At 43.0% G+C, this 15,501-nt stretch overlaps 1 pseudogene; it reads right to left on the reverse strand.

Moving 5' to 3' along the window:
• Window positions 1-14,390: 14,390 nt before the first annotated feature.
• On the reverse strand, window positions 14,391-15,293 carry LOC132365112 (methionine aminopeptidase 1D, mitochondrial-like; annotated as a pseudogene).
• Window positions 15,294-15,501: the final 208 nt, after the last annotated feature.

The following is a 15,501-nucleotide window of genomic DNA, read 5'->3' on the forward strand; positions in this document are numbered from 1 at the left end:
CTAACACAGCTTTCCCAACATTAGATCATATTCAACCTTCTTTGCTTTTAAACAACTTGAACTTTTGGAACCAAGTCTCTTTTTTAAAAATTGCATTTTGAAGTAGTCTCATCTCATGTGAAACGGATTTGCAGGACTTTATTTTAAAATCTGGTAAGGATAGAAAATATTCCGGTTTACCGCAACAGGAGGAAGGATTAACATGGCTGATACCATTCTTCTTCTTCTTGTTATTTAAAACTTTTCATGATCAAGAATACGCAACATATTGCATAAAAACAAGAAAACAAACTTTCAGCCGGAGCCGGAAGCCTGACGTATGCTGTTGTGTAGAATGCACCCCACACAATGCTGGGGAGTCCATTCACATCAGAGCCATCGTACATTTGTATATTTATTACAATAATTCCCTAGCAAATAGCTTGGAAATATTTTGGGGAAGGGGCTCCCCCTTCACCCTTCAATTTGCAAAAAGGTGACATCTGGGAAAGCAGTGGCCCTGATGCTGAGTTAGTATGTAAAAGGTTTATTTTTGCCCCTTTGGTCTTAGGCCTCTAGCTGAATTGAAATGATTAATCTGGATTGGTTGTATCCTACTGTGCTTAAACTTAGGACCTTTCTCCCAACTTGTGGATCATTCCAAAACAAACACATCAGAAAACAAAACACCAGGTATTTGCATTCTTCAGTTCCCCTTGTTTCCACTTGCTTTCTCCTGAGCCTGAACTGCTTCTTCTCCTTCTCCTTAGTTCATACTTTATGCCAGATGTTGTTCTAAGCTCTTGATGGATGCTAGCTAATTGAGTCTTATATGTTAATCCTTTTTTAGGGATGAGGAATCTAAGGCCCAGAGAGGGTAAGTGATTTTCCTGTGGTTACACAGCCAGTCGGTGGCATAACCAGGATTTGAACTCAGGCAATGTGGCACCAAAGTTCCTGCTTTTAACCACTCTGCTCTTCTGCCTCTTCTGAGTTGGTCTCTTTTCCCTGAAGCCTGGGCCACTGTCTGAGGCCCTATTTTAAACAGCTCAGGCCATCCACGGCCCCATGGTAGATGTGCCCCATCTTCATCGTGCCACTCAATCAGATTTCCTCTGGGCACTGTCATTTGGTGTCTCGCTACACCTCCTTGAGGACCAGCGTAATTTGGATCAATTACCTTAGCCCCGGTCCCCTCCAATTCCAATTTTCTGCCATTCTCTATTGCGTTATAGCTGAGGTCTCAGCACACCTTCTGGTGGACCCCACCCGCCTGTGACAGATGAAGGATGGGTGAGGGCAATTGCTGTTGAATTTGTTTTTACCTCCAAGTGTGCCAAAGCCTCAGGAGTTTGCCATGGGCTGTGTTGGCTTGACCAGGGTGTGGGGAAACAGGAAGTCTCCTTTGTTGGTGGGAAGATAAAATTGGTGCAACTGCTCCAGAGGGCAGTTTGGCAACCTCTACCACATACTTGCAGACTTTAGTTAGACCCTGACCACATCTTAGCACCTCTGCTCCTGCCACGCAGCTCTGAGTCACCACATCTCTCACCTGGGTTGCTGCAGTAGGCTCCTCTCCCATCTCCCTGCTTCCACTCTTGCCTCCCAAACGGTATTCTCAACACATTCTCTATTCTCAGTACATTCAGAGTTAAGTATTTTAGAACAGAAGCCAGATCACGTCACATGTCTTGCTCAGATCCTTCCATTGGCTTCTCATTTAATTAAGAGCAAAAGCCAAAATTCCCGTAATGGGCTACAAGGCCCTACATAACTTGGCCCCAGCACCTCTTTGATCTTATGTCTTATTCTGTCCTTCCTGCTCCCTCTGGCTCCAGCCACACGGGTCTACTTACTTTTTCTTTAAATGTATCAGAGATCCTTCCATTCTAGAACCTTTATATGGGATGTTCCTTCTGCTTAGAACAGTCTTCCCTAGATATCTGCAGGGCCAAATCACTTTACCTCTTTCAGGTCTTTGATGAAATATTACCTTCTCAGTGGGGCCTTCACTCACCACTCGATTTAAAATAGCAAACTCTTGGGGCTTTCCTGGTGGCGCAGTGGTTGAGAATCTGCCTGCCAATGCAGGGAACACGGGTTCGAACCCTGGTCTGGGAAGATCCCACGTGCCGCGGAACAGCTGGGCCCGTGAGCCACAACTGCTGAGCCTGCGCGTCTGGAGCCTGTGCTCCGCAACAAGAGAGGCCGCGACAATGAGAGGCCCGCGCACCGCGATGAAGAGTGGCCCCTGCTTGCCGCAACTAGAGAAAGCCCTCGCACAGAAACGAAGACCCAACACAGCCATAGATAAATAAATAAACAAATACAAAAAAAAAAAAAGCAAACTCTTGATCCCGTTCCCTTTTACTTTTCTCTACTTATTTTTAAAGCTATTATCATCTAACATACTATATGACTGACTCATTTGTTTTGGTTTTGTATGTTTCTTTCCATATGATATAAGCTCTACAAGGGCAGAAATTAATTTTTCTGTTTTGTTTATTGACAGTGCCTGGCAAGCTGTCAAATATTTATTTATAAATACATTTAAAAATTACTTATTGGATATTTTTTGAATTGACTGAATGGTATTTGATTCAACAGTTCCACTTCTAGGAATTTATTCTATGACACACACATGCACAAAGTGACATAAACACTGAGAGCCACTGAACATTATTCATTGTATGAAAAGACTGAGCATCTATCCCAAGAGATTGTTACCTGAAGGGTCTATTGGACAAAGTCTCAAACCAGATAGGAATAAAAGTTGCTTCGTGTTCCCACTACCTCCTAGAAAGTGGGGGCTGATGTGAAGACCACATTGGTTACAGTCAAAACCACATTTTCTTTGCACCTCTGAGTAAAAAATTGGAATATATACCTGTGTGGAGTTGTACTTTTCTTATTTCTCCCAAATTAGTGAATAAGCTTCAATGTTGAGAACAAAGAAGTGTTCACATGCTGAAGAAAGCTGCCAAAAATTAAGGTCAGACACTTCCCTTTGGGCTTCCCAAGAGGTGCCAAACTGGGGCTGTCCCCTCAATCATCTCCTCTGCCCCCATATGCTTATATAAACCGATTATAGAATAAGTCCAGTGGTCAAGGTTCTGTCTCCCAAGATATGGTGAAGGGGCTCCAGAAAACTCACTCTTAGGATGGGGGCTCCTGTAAGAAGTGGCATTTCCTTCCCTGGATGGATGTAGCCCCATCTGGAAGCTCACTGTGGTGTTGCCATTGGAGTGAAGCTCACTTCCTGGGAGAGCTTGAAAGTTGCTCTAGGGGTTGGGAGATAATCTGAACCCAGTGACTACTGCTTATCTGGGAATTTCTGTAAGCAGGGGGCCTGCAGGGGTCATCCACTGCAGCAAGGTGAGAAGGGATGGGGGTCGTTTGTTTGGGAAGGGGAAGGGGGCCGCCCCATCTGCAGCTCTCCATGCCCTTAAGAAAAATGGAAGGTGAATTCACAGAGTACTGGATCTTCATGTAAAAGAGCATGAGGGAGAAAGTTGAGAGTAGGCTGTGGGGTTGTCCAGGCAGCATCTGGTCCAAGTGGGTATACAGGGTTTGGGGACTGTATTAGTTTGTTAGGGCTGCCTAACAAACAAAATATATAACAAAATACCACAGACTGGGAGGCTTAAACAACAGAAATTATTTTCTCACAGTTATGAAGGCTAGAAATCCAAGATCAAGGTGTTGGCAGGTTTGGTTTCTTCTGCGGTTTCTCTCCTTGGCTTGAAGATGGTTGTCTTCTCACTGTGTCCTCACATGGTCTTTCCTCTGTGTGTGCAGCCCTGGTGTCTCTTGTATGTCTAAATTACATCTTCCTAAAGGAACACCAGTCAGATTGGATTAGGGTCCAACCTAACAGCTTCATTTTAACTTTTTTTTTTTTTTTTGGTAACTTAAAACCGTTTTAAAGACCCTATTTACAAATACAGTCACATGCTGAGGTACTGGAGTTTTGGGCTTCAATCCATAAATTTTGGGGGGTCACAATTCAGGGACCTTATCTTTTAGTGGGGCTGGAGGGAGACAGAGCTGCCACTTTCTGAGATGGCTCTCAGCAATGGAGGAAGACATGGGGAAGCTGAGTACCATTCCAAGAAAACCATCCCACCTGTGGGGAGACCCCCCCCCCATCAGCAGAGGCTACCAGTAGCAGGTAGAACTAAACTGAGCCAGAGAAAGAGAGAGGTCTCCTAAACACTCATAAGTTGCCAATAATGTAAGACAGTCTTTGCTTCTCTTATTCCTCCTACCCCCCGACTCAATCCAAAATGCCTGATCTGGAAAAGGAACCAAACTCCCACTTCCTCCATCCAATGAAAGAGCTTCTTCCCAACTCCAAGTCCCTTGAGGCAATGCCAGGTCTGGGGAGAAGAGAGGAGATGAGATTTAAATTGAATATGAGGTGGGGATTTAAAACAAATTAAAATGAAGTTTAACTGAAAGTGGCAAGAAAGTTATAGGACCTGCCTAAGCAGTTGTATAGGAGGAGAAAGGAGATTCTTCAGAGCTCAGTTGAATATAGTGCTTGAAAAAAATAAAGCTATGTCAATTTAAACTCCACTGAGTTGATATTTCTCAACAAACTCGATACCTATCTCTCTATACAAATAAAGGAGCATGTCTTGGAAAACACAACAAACTGTTTTCAGTAGTTATCTCTAGGAAAGGGGAATTCGAGATGGGAGCTGGTGTGGGAAGAAAATGTACTGTTCACTCTATACCCTTTTGAACTTTAAAAAAAATACCGTGTGCAAGTGTTACTTAAAAAACAAACAATTTAAAACTAATTAGAATCATATGATACTAACAGAGCAAAGACTGAGTTAAGAAATTGTCCACAAAGACACATGTCAAATCCAAATATGTTAAAGGAGTTTTTCACTAGCGGGAAAAAATAATTATTGTAAGTTAAACCAGGGAAACTGTAATGGAAAGAAGGTGAGGTTTGCTGGATGTGAGGAGAAAATCTTTCCTAAGAATTTGGAGAAAGATCTATAGAAGATGGAGTAAGAGAGACCTGGACCAGCGCTCCAGTGTTAGAAAACAATGTTAACCGCTGATGCTGTTCCTTGAAGGGAGATAAATGTTGTGACAGATGCCTGCAAAGAATTTGGCAAGGAATGGGGTTCCATTTGGTATAATGCACTTCAAGGTTAAGCTCTTTTGTGTCATGTAGACGTGGCATGTTTTTGGCTCAGTGCTGAACCTTGGGGCTTGGGATTGATATAATTGTGGAAGACATTAAGTCAAGCGGCAATGAGCAATGATTTGGCCAGTAACATTTGAAATAATATCTCACACATATGTTCAAGCAATAGAAATCACTGCCAAAATACCAGGAAAGGATTCCAGCAAAATAGGAAGGAAACAGAGAGGGGTCATTTATGTTAACACACCATAAGTTTATGCACAGATCATTATTTCCCCTTATATGATTAACTCTATTCTCAATGTGTTGAGCAAATAAAAATTGAGAAATCATCACAAAAATTGTGAAATCATCCACATTCTGTGTGTACAGACAGTGGCTTAAGAGTGGCATCATAATCCCGTCATCTTCCTGGAACTGAATTAAGCCTGGATAGGAGTTCTGATGAAATGAGGTGCAAAACTGGACATCAGAATGGATGCAACAAATGTGGCTAGTCCACACTGCCTGCCACAATTCTTTCCCCTGATAGTCAGAGATGAAAGGGGAAAAACTATAAAATAGTGACATAAATAGTAAAAAATGTGGGTTTCTGCCTTGTTTTAGGAGCCTTTGCCATTGAGGAACACACTTCAACGACTCTATTGGATCTCAAAAAAATGCAGCTATTGGCTTATCTTGATGATTGTTACTCATTCAAGCCACCGATCTGATGGGGGTCAGGCCAGTTACGTTGCATAGGAAGTGTCTCCCCAAGGGAGGGCTCGTATACTAACTCCTCTTGGCTCATATACACGCTATTTCCACTGGATTTTAAAACGGAAGTTTTTTTGTTTGTTTACTTAAAGTCTGGATTTTGTGATATGTCAGGAAGCTACTGTTTCACTAAATTTATCATTTCAGCTTTTTGGTGAGACTTGAAGTTCTTGTTTTTAATTTTATTTATTTATGGCTGTGTCGGGTCTTCGTTTCTGCGCGAGGGCTGTCTCTAGTTGCGGCAAGCGGGGGCCACTCTTCATCGCGGTGCGCGGGCCTCTCACTATCGCGGCCTCTCTTGTTGCGGAGCACAGGCTCCAGACACGCAGGCTCAGTAGTTGTGGCTCACGGGCCCAGTTGCTCCGCGGCATGTGGGATCTTCCCAGACCAGGGCTCGAACCCATGTCCCCTGCATTGGCAGGCAAATTCTCAACCACCGCGCCACCAGGGAAGCCCGAGACTTGCAGTTCTGAAAAGTATTTGTTTTTGAAGAATCATCGATAAAAAGGCTAGAGCACCCACTGTAGGGAGCCGGAGAAGAGGCAGCCAGGAAAGAGGGAAGAAACAGGGTCTCCAGCCTGCCCCGATGTGATGTAGGCTCACTTGACCACTCTGAGGTCAAGCGTTGTGTTGAGCATTTTAAAAACAACATAAAACTATGGAGGGTAGATGAAGTAGATACTGGCTAGTTTTTGTCTACCCACCATTCCTTTTCTCATTTATGGGCAATGTATTCCCAGTTTCCTTCTGGGAAACCTTTCTCTTCTACTGTCAATTAAGGTGCTTTGACTGAGGCTGCGCCCTCTTCAGCTCCAGGAGTGGGCACTTGACATGGGTCTAAGTCAGTAAATAAACTCTCCTGGGTCACAGTGATTGCTTCAGACTCCAGGAAGAGGCATGGGGCTCAAGGGGAGCCAGTCATAGTGAAGTCCTGGTCCTGAAGAGAGCTGACTGGTAAGGAGCGGTGCTCTCTCTCTTCTGAGGGATTTGAATGAGGAGGGATGCGGTAGGCAGAAACTGTTTTAGGCATCTTGCCACCCTGTGGGTGGCGGTGGTGAGGCCTGTCTAGAATGTAGCAGCACAGTGGAAGCATGGAGAGAAGTGGGTCCTGATGAAAGCTTTTGCATTTTTTTAACTTAGTTATGCCTGAACCGAAAACTACAAATTGATAGTTTCAGTAATGTGACTTAACATATTCCACCTTCTTTATCCAAACGTTTATTTTGCTCCAGCCATTTTGAGTGAGGGCTTCTGTCACATGCAACAGAAGGATCCCTACCTGTTACCGTAAAGTATTATGAGATAATGATAAAAATTTGAGATGTAGGAAGAAATTAAAAGGAAAAACAGAATCTAAATATGACAATTAAATCCCAGTAAAGACAAAAGATTGGGAGCTGAAATTATGGATAAATAGGTGATTTAAAATAAAGATACAAAGAATCAAAGTTTAAAAATGTAACAGAAAAAGAAGATATGCACATAAAAGACTAAAACCCATGATATAAAGGTTTAGAATATTAAAGTCGAGGGGATTAAGGATTAAGAAAAGGAATTGGAAACAGTAAAGATAAAATTGAAGATTAAAAACCTCAGAAGAATAAAAATAGTTATGAAGAAATATTTTTGAGAGAAAACAAAAACAAAAACCTTAAAGATTGGAGAGAGTGATAGGAAAAAAAAATAACCCAGTCCAAAGTAAATCAGTGAGCATTCACACAAAGTTCAAGGTGGTGACTGAAAAAATTCTGTTGATGGGATGTCATTCAGTGGGGCAAAGAGCCAAGAAGGCAGAAAGCCCATAGCTTGAGTGGTATCTGTAAATACACAGGGTTTGTCTGCTTAATACCGACACATGGCAGAGCAGTGGGGAAAAAAAAAAACAGCCTTCTCATCCTTGGGAAACTTGAAAAGTTAGTGTCACTCACCTCCCTCCACCACCACGCACGACAGGTCTAGTGCTTTATTGTCTGAAAATTTGGAACCTATGTGTACAGCCAATAGAGCCTGGTTATAGTCAATTAGACAACTGGCAGGAAAAGCAGGGAGTCACTCAATACATTTTTTCAAATGATTTTCTTTTAAAGGAGAAATACTTGGAGAATATGCCAGAAATAAAGTAGCCCAGCTATAATTAAAAATGACATTATTCAAAATAAACATTTCATACTCATCAAAAGTCTGAAAATATTAAGTATTATTGAAAATGAGGGGAAGTAAAAACTCATACACTGCTGGTGGCAATCTAAACTGGTACACCACATGAGAGCAATTGGACTGTATCTAGTATAATCAGAGATCCCTACATGCTTAGATAAATGCCTTAGAGAATGCTTACAAATATACATAATTAGACATACCACAATTACTTGTAACAGCTAAAATGTATATGAAACATATTAATAGAGGAATGAATAAAAATTGTGGTATATTGAATACATAGAGCAGTTAAAATGAATAAACTATTGTAATTATCAATGTGAAGAAGTATAGAAAACATAATGCTAAATGAAAAAGTAAGTTGCAGATTCATAAGATAGGCTAGTGTTTACGTAAATTTTTTAAAACACCCCACACTACTATTTTTACTTTGGGACAAATACACATGTAGTGAAAGTATAAACATATGGAAAGAAACAACAGACACCATATTCAGAGCAGAGGAATAAGGAAGGATGAAAGATTTGGGAAGATTACAAAAGGAGTTTCAAATATAACTATAATGTTCGTTTACTTAAAACAAACCTGGTGAGGATGGGATAGAAGTGAGAGAGGAGAGAACAGCACTTGCTGAAAGCATTGCTGTAGGAGTAGAGTGGCAGCTCCAGTTTTTGGTTGGCAGCGTCTTTGCATTTTGGAGCCAGGGCAGACAGTGGGGAGGGGCAAAGCATCTTTCTACCTTCTTTTCAGCCATCGGGTTTTCTGCGGCCCAGGGCCAACACATTCATGGGTCACCAATTTTATTTCTCAATCCAATTCTGAGGGCTCTGCAAGTAGTTGCCATTCTCCCAGATTTTGCCAATTAATCGTCAGTTTTAGTTTTCTCTGCTGTGAGTTTCCAACATTTTCTGGGGTCTTTTAAAGTATCTGTCTGTATTAGTCTGAGTAGGCTAGACTATGCTGTAGTACTAAATAAACACCCAAATCTCAGTGGCTCAATTCAGTGAAGGTTTCTTTAAAGCTCCTGCAACGTCAACGCAGATATTCTTGGTCAGGAGGCTTTCCTAGGTGGCTCTCCTCCAAGCAGTGTATACTAAGTTACCTAGACTCTGCCACCTTCTTAGCCACAGGGATGGAGGAAAAAGATGGTGGCAAATTGTGAAGGATGTTTAATGGCCAATTCTGAAAGTGGTGTACTTCACTTTTGGCCAATACCATCAGACAGAATTCAGTCACATAGTCCCATCTGGATGCAAGGGGATCCAGGGAATGCAGCCTTCCTCCGTGCCTGGGAGGAAAATAAAATAGTTTGGCGAATTCATAGCATGGTCCAGCCACCACATTTTATTAAGAACATAAGTCCCTGAGACATAATTTAAAACCACCCATGTTTTTTTTTTTAACTTTTGCTTTTAACTATTTAGTTATTATTAATCATGTGATAAGCACCTACAAACTCATCACCCGAAAGAAGAGCAAGGACCTTGACAATAACCTACAACTAACTATATGGTCTTCTTTCCTGCATCCCCTGACTCTATTCACGAGATAACCATCATCCTGAAACTGCATGGATCATTCCATTGTTTTCCTTTTTTCAAAAAAATTAACCTTTTATCTTGAGATAATTCTAGATTCATATGTAGTTGTAAGAAATAACACAGAGTGATGCTGTGTGCCCTTTACCCAGATTCTCCCAATGGCAACTTCTTGAAAAATTGTACTGTAGTATCATAGCCAGGATATCAACATTGATATAGTCAAGATACAGAACATTTCCACCATCACAAGGATCAATTATATGGCCCTTTAACAGTCATATCAACTCCCCTCTGGCCCTCAACCTCTCCTTAGTCCCTGGTAACCACTAAATTGTTCTCCACTCCCACAATTTTGTCATTTCAAGCATGTTATATAAATGAAACCATTTCCTTTTGGGAAAATCAGCATAATTCTTTGGAGATTCATCCAGATTGCTGCACGTACCAACAGTCTATTCCTTTTTCTCTCTCAGTAGTATTCCATGGATGTACTGCAGTTTGTTTAGCCATTTACTCATTGAATAACTGGATTGTTTTTTTTTCTTTCTTTCTCTCTCTCTCTCTCGCGCTCTCTCTCTCTCTGGCTGCGTTGGGTCTTCGTTGCTGTACGTGGGCTTTCTCGAATTGCGGTGAGCGGGGGCTACACTTTGTTGTGGTGCGCGGGCTTCTCATTGCAGTGGCTTCTCTTGTTGCAGAGCATGGGCTCTAAGCAAGCAGGCTTCAGTAGTTGTGGCACGTGGGCTTCAGTAGTTGTGGCTCACGGGGTCTAGAGCGCAGACTCAGTAGTTGTGGCGCATGGGCTTAGTTGCTCTGCGGCATGTGGGATCTTCCTGGACCAGGGGTCAAACCCATGTCCCCTGCATTGGCAGGCGGATTCTTAACAACTGTGCCACCAGGGAAGCCCTGGATTGGTTTTCCTTTGAGCTATACAAATTAAGTTGCTATTAATAATCACATAAACATTTCCTTTGTGTGTGTGAACATAAATCTTCATTTCTCTGGAATAAATGCCCAGGATTACAATTGGTGAGTTGCATGCTTCAGCTTTTCTAGTTCTCTCACCTTTCCATATAAACTTTAGAATAAACTTGTCTATATCTGCCAAAAATCTGGCTGGGATTTTGATAGAAACTGCATTAAACCTGTGTATCAGTTTGGGGAGAATGTTGACTCTTCCAATCCAAGAACTTGGTGTGGCTCTTCTTTTATTTAGATCTTATTTGATTTATTTAATTAGTGTTTTGTAATTTTCAGCATACAAGTCCAGTACATATTTTGTTAGATTTACACTTACTTTATTTTTTGTGCAATTTTTAATGATGTATTTTAAATTTGAGTGTCCACATTGTTTAAGTATATAGAAATATAATTGATATTTCTATGTTTATCTTGTATATTGCAAACTTACTGAATTTGCTTATTTCTAGGCATTTTTTTGAAATTCTTTGGGATCCTCTATGTAGGTAATCATGTCCTCTGCAATAGGGACACTTTTATATCTTTCTTTCTTATCTGTATGCTTTTATTTCATTTTCTTGCATTATTGCACTGGCTAGACCTTCAAGTACTATCTGGAATAAGAGTGGTGAAAACAGATACCCTTTCCTTGTTCCTAATCTTAAGAGAAAAGCATTAATCTTTCACCATTAAGTATAATATTAGCTGTCAGGTTTTTTTGTTGTTGTTGTTTTTGGTTTTATTTCGTTTTGTAGATGTTCTTTATCAAGTTGAGGAAGTACTCCTCTATTCCTATTTTTCTGAGAGTTCTTGTAATAAATGAGTGTTGAATTTTGTCAAATGCTTTTTCTGCATCCACTGATATAATCCTGGGATTTTTCTTTTGGGAGTTTGTTAAGCTCCACTTGGGCATGGTATGTAAATATTTTTATATCCTGTTGAATTCTATTTGCTAATTTTTTATTAAGGATTTTTGCATCTATATTCATGAGAGATATTGACTTATAGGTTTCTTTCTTCATACTGTCTTTGATTTCAGTATCAGGGTAACACTGGCTTCATAAATGAATTGGGAGTATCTGCTCTTCTTCTATGCCTTTTGTTGGAAGAGATTTTTAGAATTGGTATTAAATTCTGTTAATTTTTTTCCACTGTTTTAGATTGGGGAATTTCTACTTATTCTATTCTGTTGTTTACTTGTCTGTCTACTCTGCTGTTGATCCTATCCACTGAGGTTTTTATTTAGTCAAATATTTTTGTCTGAATTCTAAAATTACCATTGGTTCTTCTTTTTAATCTGTATCTTTGTGGATACTTTCTATTTTTTGCTGGGACTTTCTATTTTTCATTTGTTTCAAGTGTGCTCCTAATCACTCACTGAAGCATTTTTTTTTTTTAATGGCTGCTTTACTATCTTTATCAGATAATACATTTCTTTCATCTCTGTCTTTTCAACTATTGTCTTTTTCATTTAGTTCTAGATCTCAGTTTTTGGTATGCTGAGTAATTTTCTTTTCTCTTTCTTTTTTTTTTATTGTTTTGATGATTTTATTGCTGAGTAATTTTCAAACGAAACCTGGACATTTTGGGTATTACGTTATGAGATTCTATTTAAACCTCCTGTTTTATTTGGCTTCCTCTGACGCCTCTCCGGCAGGGTAAGGGAGGGCACTGTCTCATTACTGCCAGGTAGATGTAGAAGTCCAGGTTCCTTAATTGGCCTTTGTTGATACCCAAGGGTGGGGTCCCTAGTCTATGCTGGATAGGATTGGGAGTTCTGGCTGCTCACTAGGCCTCCACTGAAACTTCCCGGGCAGAGAGGGGCATGAATACCTCATTACTGCTCCTCATGTGTCCTCCACTGACACAGTGGAGTGTCAGGAGTGGCCTCCTTTCTGCTGGGTGGTAGAGAACCTTCCCAAGGCTTCACACATCCCCACTGTGGAGAGAGGAGGGTACCTTCTGATAGTGCCTGCCTGGAGGGGAAATCCAGCTTCCCATCTTGTCTTTACTGAACCCACTGGGTGACCTCATTACCTAATGGTGGAGATGAAAGTTCTGGTTCCATACTCTGCTGTCTTTGACACCAACCTTGTCGGTATTTTGGAGTTCCTTATTACAGCCTGATGGGGGTGGGTAGGGTGGGGATGGGGCTGGGTGTGGGGCGTGAGGGTGTGAAGGGTGTGCGGTGTGGGAGTATGGGGGATGGAAGTCTAGACTCCCTCCTCAGTCTTTGCTGGCATGGGTTGGGCCACAGTTTTTACACAGTGTTTTGCTGGAATACGGCAGTTATTGCCTACAAGTTTTCTGTCTTGCTAAGCTGCCCCTTTCCTGGTTCCTTGGCTAGGGAGAGTAGGCTTTAGTTGGGCCTTTTTTACTCTGTGTCCATTGGTGCTTCTATGTTGATAGCTTCTCCAGCTTTAAGTCTGGTCCATGTAAAGCAAAAAGAAAACCCATGGAATTCACCAACATATCCAACCTTGAGTCCCAACATCCTTAAATGGTCTGCCTTCTCTCCACCTTTTGGGTCTTCTGATGTTTGCATGTAAGTATGTATGTGTTTAAAACTGAGCTATAATTGACATATAATATATTAATTTCAGGTGTACAACATAATGATTCCATATTTGGATATATTGTGAAAGGATCACCACGATCAGTCAAGTTAACATGCATCACCACACACAGTGACAAAAGAATTTTTTTCTTGTGATGAGGATTTTTAAGATCTACTCTCTAACCAACTTGCAAATATGCAATACAGTATTATTAACTATATTCACTATGCGGTACATCACACTGTACAAGGAGACCTCAGCAACCTGTACTTGAACTTCCATGGTGAGAAGCTCTCTGAGAAGCAAGACCAGCTGCTCTGGGATCCCAACATCCTCCCCAAGAGCGAAGGGACTGTACCTGGCGGAGAAGCGGTGATGGCATGAGATGGCCGTGTCTCAGCTCGCGGAGGGAGAAACGGTGAAAAGACAGCAAGCAGGCGCCGTATGAACTGGTGAGCTGCAATTTCAACGCGGAGAAGGCCGGGTGCGGGCTTCCGAGTGCACCAGAAGCGCTTCCATCCAATCCAGGCCAAGAAGGTGCACAGGCGGTTGGTGGGAGCGAGTGGGGAGTACTACTCCCCGTGGAAGCAGCTGGAGTGCTCAGACTCCTCTGAGCAGATGCGGTTGAGGCGGAGGAAGCACGGACGGCCTTCCGGGAACCACAGCCGCAAAACAGCTCCTCGCCGCCCTGCTGCCGCGGCTGGCAACCCGGAACAGCGACCCCTGACACGCATGCGCACAGTGCACAGAGCGAGGCAGCGCGAGCGGCGGTCTGGGTGGGCCTCGGAAAGCTCCGACGGCCTTGCGTCTTTGTCCCTGTCAGTTCCGGCAGCTGGACGTGCCGAGATGTGTCCCTGCCCCAGGGGCCCCCAGCCCTGGCCGACCCGGCCGCAGCCGCTCTGGAGCCTGGCGTCAGCCAGAGACCGGCAGTGGGTTGGCCCTGCTCGGACCCTCCTGGAGCGCTGTCCCTCATCTCCAACCACTTGGATATGCACTGAGGGCCCGAGGAGGCCGTGCCCGGCACAGGTAACCTTGTCCGTCCTTGAGTTTGGAGTCATTGGCGTTGAGGACGTGAATCCCTTCCTGGCTGCCGACGCACCGTGCTTGGCCCCTGGGCTGCGCTCAGAGAGGCCGTGTTAGGCTGAAACTGATGACCTGTTGATCCCTGGCCACAGGCGGGCGTGTGTGGCCAAACTGGAGATGGGGCTGCCGCGGGGCCTTGCCTCTTCGCGACCCTACCCCTCCTCGTGGTCTTCTCTGCGTTAGCATACTTCAAGGACTGGGGTGAGAGGTGGCCCGGCCATGGGCCCTGCCCCTCCCTGCAGGCACCACCGCCCTGCGCCAGGCTGCCGCCCCCTCCGTGGGCCCCATCTGGCAGCTGGATACCCACCGGGTACCCGGCAGCCAGCAGAGGCCAAGGAAAGGCGACCTTGCCCAGCATCCCACAAAATGGGGACACACTTGCAAACCAGTCTGACGAGTTACGTGGTCGATTGTGTTTCCAGTGACAGAGAAGGGAATCCCGCTCTGCCCGCTTCAGTTGCTTCATCTCTACACCTCCTGGCAACCTCCACTAACTTTTCACCACATTCATCCACATTGACCACCGAAAACGTTTCAGAGGTGGCTCTGCAGTAGCCATCGTGATAGAGTGTGACTTCAAAGTTGATAATATCTCCAGTCCTGGAGAGGTCGACAGTCAGCAATACCATGACATAGCACATTGTTTACAGAGGTGCAAACAGGTTTTGGAAAACCTCCTTAGCCTAGAGGTAAGGGATAAGCATCATGACTGATGACTGCCCTGGTGAACAAGAGCATCTCTCTCTTCAGTTGTCATGTCAACCTTTAAACTCTTCCCGGCCAGCTGAGGAGCCTGACAAAGCCCTTGAATCTGATCTTTATGCTTAACTTCTTTGCTGTCTCCACAGTCAGGTACAATGCCTGTCATCACATAGTCTAGCTTCCTTATGTGCTTAGGGACTGGATGAGCTGAAGAAACTGCATCCTGCAAAACTACACTGTGTGAAATATCTCTTTGTCTCCAGAAAAAGAAATTTCTTCGTTATTGACTGCTTGTGTAAGTAGATATGATTGAGCAGTGAAGAGAAGATTCTATGCCAGCCTCTGCGGGATAAGCAGGTGGACGCCATTGGGTGCTGCCATATTGGCAGTGGTCACCAATACACCAGACATATTCAGGAGGGGGGAGTGGATGAAATGGGTGAAGGGGTCAAAAGGTACAAACTTCTAGTTACAAAATAAATGACACGGGGATGTAATATACAGCATGATGTTAGTCTTATATTTATATATTATATCCTGTGTTTGTAGTTATACTTAGAGGGAAGATTTGGTAAAAATACATCTATCTTCCTGGAAG

This window comes from Balaenoptera ricei, chromosome 4, assembly GCF_028023285.1.
Source record: "Balaenoptera ricei isolate mBalRic1 chromosome 4, mBalRic1.hap2, whole genome shotgun sequence".
Lineage (NCBI taxonomy): Eukaryota > Metazoa > Chordata > Mammalia > Artiodactyla > Balaenopteridae > Balaenoptera > Balaenoptera ricei.